Below are 6,436 nucleotides of genomic sequence, written 5' to 3'. Positions count from 1 at the left end.
CTTCTTCCTCCTCCTCTTCTTCTTCTCCCCCTCTTCTCTTCTTCTTCTTCTTCTTCCTCCTCTCCCTCCTCTAATCTTTACTGTATACTATAAACGTACACACAGAAAGGTAATTAACACATCATTAACTTATTGACTTAAAGTAAAGATTCTCTTGCATTGTTAAATTGTATTGTATTTTTATAATAAATAGTCATACATTTTAAGGATTCATAACTTTATTATTGATTTATAATCATTTCACTTAATTTTTCCGCATCAATTATTTATTCATTCAAAAAACTTTCGGAAGTCGAAAACAGAGACAATATTTTAAAAAAAGAAAGAAGTGGAGGGAGCCCCCTCCCTGGGACCTGGCTCCGTGCAACGGCTCCGTGCGATTAGATCCGAGTCGGTCATTTGGAACTTTTATTTTTTATTTTTTTGTTTTTTATGAAACCCTTGAGACGATCACTGGCGGACTGTGGTGACCTGGAAGGTCCTGGGGGGGGGGGGGGAGGTGGTCCAGAAAGGCCCCGGAAGGTCCTGGAAGGTTACGGTTAAAAAGAGATGGGTATCCTGTCGGGCGTCCCGTCGCTGTCTGAAGAGCCCTGAGACCATCGCAGCAAATTAACCCGGGTGTCAGGACCAACCCGGATGAATATTCATGTTGTGGTTCTTGGATATTTTGGGTGTGTGTGTGTGTGTGTGTGTGTGTGTGTGTGTGTGTGTGGAGGATGAATGTCAACGATTATAAAACTTCATTTTACGAGGGTGAGTTGTGCTTACCAGGTGTGCCCTCAACATTTTCTCCGGGAGAAGGTAATATTTGGATATCTGTGCCGTTAAAGCACAACTCCCGCGGAAACAAAGGGACGCATGATATTAACGCTCGAGGCTGGAGGAGGTTTATACGAGCGGCGTCGCTTATCTATTTATCTGCAGGGTCCACCCCAGTATAAGAAAATTGTGACGCTCAATTTCGGCTAAAACTATTCTTGGCGCGAACCCAATTTTCCATGGAACGCACCCTTTTTTTTTTGTTGTTGTTTTTTTTGGTCTCCGACTCCGTGGAATTAATTTTTTTTTGTTGTTGTTGTTGTTGTTGTTTTTTTTTCTCGCCTCAAATGGGATCCTGTGGATGTAATTGAATTCAGAACCAATCTGAGAAGTCAAAAACTGAAGCCCTTTTCGGTGAATCGTTGGAACGTTTCATTATCTTCACCGTCAAACATCTTGGAGAGCAAGCAGCTTTCAGGGTGGAGTCCCAAAATGCAGAGTGAATATGTTAAAAACGTGAGTTTTTATTGAGGCGGCATTCAAATAGAGTTATTTAGTCAATTATATTGCTGTGAACTATATTGCTCATAACCTTTATTATTGAGATTAGGAATCTGTTCTTTAAGATGAGCTTGGAACCATTTATTGGAACCAGTGAATCATCCAACATATGATCAAATGCAATTAAATGATTATTATGACGACTGTACCTCCATCCGCTGCACAATGGGCGGGGCCCCTGTCTGGGGGAGGCGGGAAAGGCGGATCGTTCAAGAAAGTCGGATCGTCCGGTGTCGCCCGGAGCGGTTCTGCAGCCCCGTGGCGGTGAGGGGTCAGCGTTTCTGCCCCTCCCTGGGCGCGGCGTTTTCCCGTGGGCGCCCGAAACTCAAAGCGGTGGCGCGTCCGCACGTGATGAGCGATCCAGCAGATCTATCACCGCCGAAGCACGGTCGGTCCCATGGAGAGCGGATGAATCAATCAGCATCAGTTTGATTTGAACGCACTTTGATGACACTCTTCCACCTCCGTTTCCATCACGTTTCTATCTCCCTATCGGCCCATTGAGGCCCTCTTTTTATTTTTCTGTTGAATTTTTCTGGCTTATTTTTCATTTTTTCTATTTTATTTTTCTGGCTCATTGTTTATTTTCCTGTTTTATTTTTGTGGCTTATTGTTTATATTTCCAGTTTGTTATTTCTGGCTTATTGTTTATTTTTCCGTTTTATTTTTCTGGCTTATTGTTTATTTTTCCGTTTTATTTTTCTGGCTTATTGTTTATTTTTATGTTTTATTATTTCTGGCTTATTTTTTAGCTTTATTTGTATTGTTTATTTGTTCATTTTGGTTTATTGTCTATTGCCAAATCTCCTGGTATTGTTTTTTGGGTTTATCATATTGTATAGTTTATTGTAGTTTGTGGTGTGTGTGTGTGTGCGTGTGTGTGCGTGTGTGTGTGTGTGTGTGTGCGTGTGTGTGTGTGTGTGTGTGTGTGTGTGCGTGTGTGTGTGTGTGTGTGTGCGTGTGTGTGTGTGTGTGTGTGTGTGTGTGTGTGTGTGTGTGTGCTTCCCAACACACATGGTTTGGCAGCGTTTTGGAAGATGCATTACCCTGTTTGTCCAGCAGGACATTCATCAACCGCCGCTCCTTCTGAGTGTTGCCTGATGAATTGCCCCCCAAACCCCCGACCCCTGGAACCCCCCCGTCTTTGAAAAGAACCAGCAGGGTCCGCCACGCTCAGGGGGGGGTCACCTTTGGGGGTGGGGGGCGGGGGGGCTGAATGGTGTATTTCTTTGGCAGGGGCCATTTTTTAAAGCCCAGGGTCATTACTCAAAACGCGCACGCCGGATCGTTCCGTAAGTGACCGCGCACAAGTTTCTTTTGGGGCCGGTGGATCCATTCATCAGTGGAATGGACGCTACTGGAAGTCATTCTCCCCAAAACAAGAAGTGACGGCGGAAGGGAAATCTATCAACCCTGCGAGTGACCGCGCCCTGTTATTTTTCAGTCAAAACGCGGCGAGCGCCGTCGGCGTCGTCGGGACATTTCTCTTTTTGTCAATTTGGCCACCCTGTCGGGGTTATTCTGCCATACGTTATCAACTAACTGATTATATAGTATTATATTAAATAAAATTATTACATTATTATGAGGTCATTGTATATTCAATTTATATATAATAATAATAATAATGATAATTAATAATAATACGGCTATCTCTCATATTATTATGATAATATTTACTGTTACTCGATTTAAGTACAATGATGCATGCAGGGTGCTATATAAATAAAGGTTATTGTGTTTCTTTTAAATTATTATAATTATTATATATTATTGTCATTTTTAATAATTATTATTATTTGCTATCTGCCAAATATTCCCCAAAACAAACCCAGTTTCTATAATTGTTGGCGTGCAAAAATCGTGGACTGATTATGTTGATCTGAAATATATTTAAATATCAAATTTTAGAACCAATTTCTTTGACGTGTATCTTTGCTTGTTAGTGGTACTGTCCAACCACTATCGGCCTTTTACAATTTTGTCCAATTTGACAAAAAATGGAGACAAAAATGTGGAGGATTTGATGGCAAATTGTTTACTACAGTTCCATCGATAGTTTTGTGCACATATTTTTTGAATATTGCATTTCTAACTGTTTTGTGTCGTATGTGTTGTTTTGTACTAATCAGCTCAAAGCTAAATATAATTGTATAATTATTATATTTTTGTTTATTTTTATGATGTATATATATATTTTTTTTTTCCTTTGTATTTACTTCCATTTCCCTCGGTGGACGAATGAAGCATCTATATATCTATCTACAGTATAAATATGATATAATCGGCAGTATTTCCTCATTTTAATCCAATTTCTCACTATGTTTAAATCATTTTTATGATTTTTTTTTTCAATGCACTGTACAAGCGCATTCTTTTGATTGTAAGTATATTAATAATCCAGAGTGAAGCGCAATCTCATCTGTGACGCGGCGCAGGATGAAAAGGGGCGTGTCGGCCTCGTTTAGGGCGTCGTGCCGTCTCCTCTCTTCATCTCTTCTCTTTTTATCGCCCGATGTCACGTCCCTCTGCCCTTATTTCATCATCCGCCTTTGTTTCGACGCCGCGCCTCCTTCTCCCGCGCCGCCGCCGCCTCCTCCTCCTCCCGCGTCTCCTCGCCTCCCGCTGCTCTGCTTGTATTGCTCCATCTGTTTCTCATCCGCTGCCGTTCTTCTCTCTCCTTTTGTTCCAGCTACCGTTATTATGATGGATGTATTATTGTGGAATGGCACTGGTAAGATGAAGAAGGATGCCCACCCCCAACCCCCCCGTGAACCACCCCTTCATCCCATGATTTGGACAACCAGTTGATCCACAGATTTTTGGGACTTTTTGGCTCCTAAAATAACTCCAAACTAGGCTTCATTTTTTCAAATTCTTGGCATATAATAATAATAATAATAATAATAATAATAACATCCTTGTATTAGTATCCCCTTTCATACACAACATGCTTGGACAGTATTCTAATGATGATAATAATAGTAATAATTAATAAAAACAATAATAAAAATAGTCATAAAAACAATAACAAAACCAACAAAAATAGAATAATATCTAATAAGCATAACTTGGATAACTTTTCTTTGTGCAGCACCTCTCATACACAACATGCAACCCAAAGTGCTTAACATCGAGAGAAGGGAATCCAACGGGAGAAGAAACAACGTTAATATTATTAATTATATGCGTTATTGTGTGTTGTAGGGGTGTGCACCTCCATCACGGAGGCCAATGGGATGCGCGTCTCGATGCATTGCCAACGATCCCAAACATTAGATGTAGTACGAAACAGTTGCCAATGCTATATGATACGATTCGGCCCCATTGCCATTCGACGCGATTTGACTCAATAGAATCTGAAGAATTTCGTGCTTCGAGTTTGACTTTTGTTCCCTTGGTTCTTCTGATGCAAACAGCAAATCATAAATGAGCTAAAAATAAAGTCACATTTTTACTTCACGTATTTGTTTCTCTCGTACTGCAACTCAGCACGAGCATCTCCTTTATAATAATATAGTTATCGATTCATAAATCGGACTTTACCGATGCAAAGACGTTAGAGACGATGCATCGCGATTCATCCCAAATTGCATGCGGTCGTCAACTTTAATGCCGGTGCAGCGATGCAAATCGTTGAATCTTACCATCCCTAATGGAGAGCACTTTTCATACACCACAATGACGCAATAATCATTTAACAAAATAATAATAACAATAAAGCAAAACAAACAACCGAAAACGCATTTGATAAAGATGAATACAAAATAAGATTTTATGCTCAATTTCATTTCATGTCGGCAATTTAAACTATGGAGAATTAATTGATTTTGATTTTGATTTCTCTCAAACGACTGGTCCGAATTGATGCGTGTTTAAAAACGAACAGGCTTTTTCAAACGATCCTCGAGCACGTTCCTCAGAAGTCGTTTCAAACTTCCGGCAAAATACATGCCAAAATCCATATCTCGAGCTTGAAATATTCGGGTTCCTGTGGCCTCCGTCGCGGCGTTTCCTCACCTCCCGGTGTTGTTTTTTTTTTTACGGCTCTCCCCCCCCGGAAGAAAAAGCGACTCCGAACCCTGGGAGACTCAATCGACCGGTCGCAATCTCACCAGCGCCATGTCGGCAAATGGACTCATTACGGAGGAAATTGAGGGGTAATTTGGTGCCATACCAACACTTTGAAATGCATAATTCATTTTTTTGGCATTTTTTATTTTTGGAGGGGAGTGTTTTACCACCACTGAACAGCCCCCTGCAAAGCTACTTCCCATTTCCAAGAAAAATGTATCGGAATCACAACGTTGGCTTTGATGCCAAGACGACCGTGTCTGGATCCCTCTGTGACACCAAAGAGAAAATTCAATATCAGTACTGACCTCCGAAAAAGGAAAAAGAAAATAGATAAAAATAAGAAAATCGTCATAATCATTGATACAATGGTCACGTAATGGTTCCATTAAAGGGGAAATAGACAACTTTTGGGATTTGACTCCTCATGATGCAGTCGGTTGATTGCATGGCTGTAGGGGGAGTGACTGAGAAAGTGTCACCGCGCTCACCCACCACGCCGTTGTTATTGGGTTTTATCTGAAAGAACGGGGACGCGCCGCGGATCGGGGATCTGGATCGCCGGCGCAGCCAACCTTTTATTTTATTTTATTTTATTTTTTATTTTTTTGAAAGGTGAAACTTCGGGGAAAAAGAACAAAAAAATAAATGAATACAAAAGTAAAAAGAGAGGACGGCGGAAAAAGGAAGGTAAAATGCAAGAAAGTGCTTTACATTAATATAAGACAATCAAATAGTAATTGTCATAATAATAAACATAGTAATAATACCATACCATCGACAACAAAACAATAATAATAATGTAACATGATATACTACACTTACATTTGACATTACACTATACAGTATATATCACTTATTAATAATAATAATAATTAATAATAAAAGCAAACAAGCAACTTGCATTTAATAAAAAAAAGATTATTTTTCGAACATGGAATGATTTTTTTTTCCAGTCATAATTTCTCTTCAATTGTTGGTCTCAAATGATCAGCCCCTGAACACCCACCGGTGGCCCCTTCGGCTGCGTGGTCGATATTTT

The 6,436-nt window shown here is 40.1% G+C and overlaps 1 protein-coding gene across 1 annotated transcript in view; it reads left to right on the top strand.

The window, feature by feature from the left end:
- Positions 1–6,436, top strand: part of LOC307246827 (adhesion G protein-coupled receptor L3) — a 183,541-nt gene that overhangs the window by 160,253 nt on the left and 16,852 nt on the right. The window lies entirely within an intron of this gene.

Source organism: Zeus faber (genome assembly GCF_960531495.2).
Source record: "Zeus faber genome assembly, chromosome: 22".
In the NCBI taxonomy this organism is placed as follows: domain Eukaryota; kingdom Metazoa; phylum Chordata; class Actinopteri; order Zeiformes; family Zeidae; genus Zeus; species Zeus faber.
The sequence above is the reverse complement of the archived record's forward strand: the minus strand, read 5'-3'. Positions and strand labels throughout refer to the sequence as shown.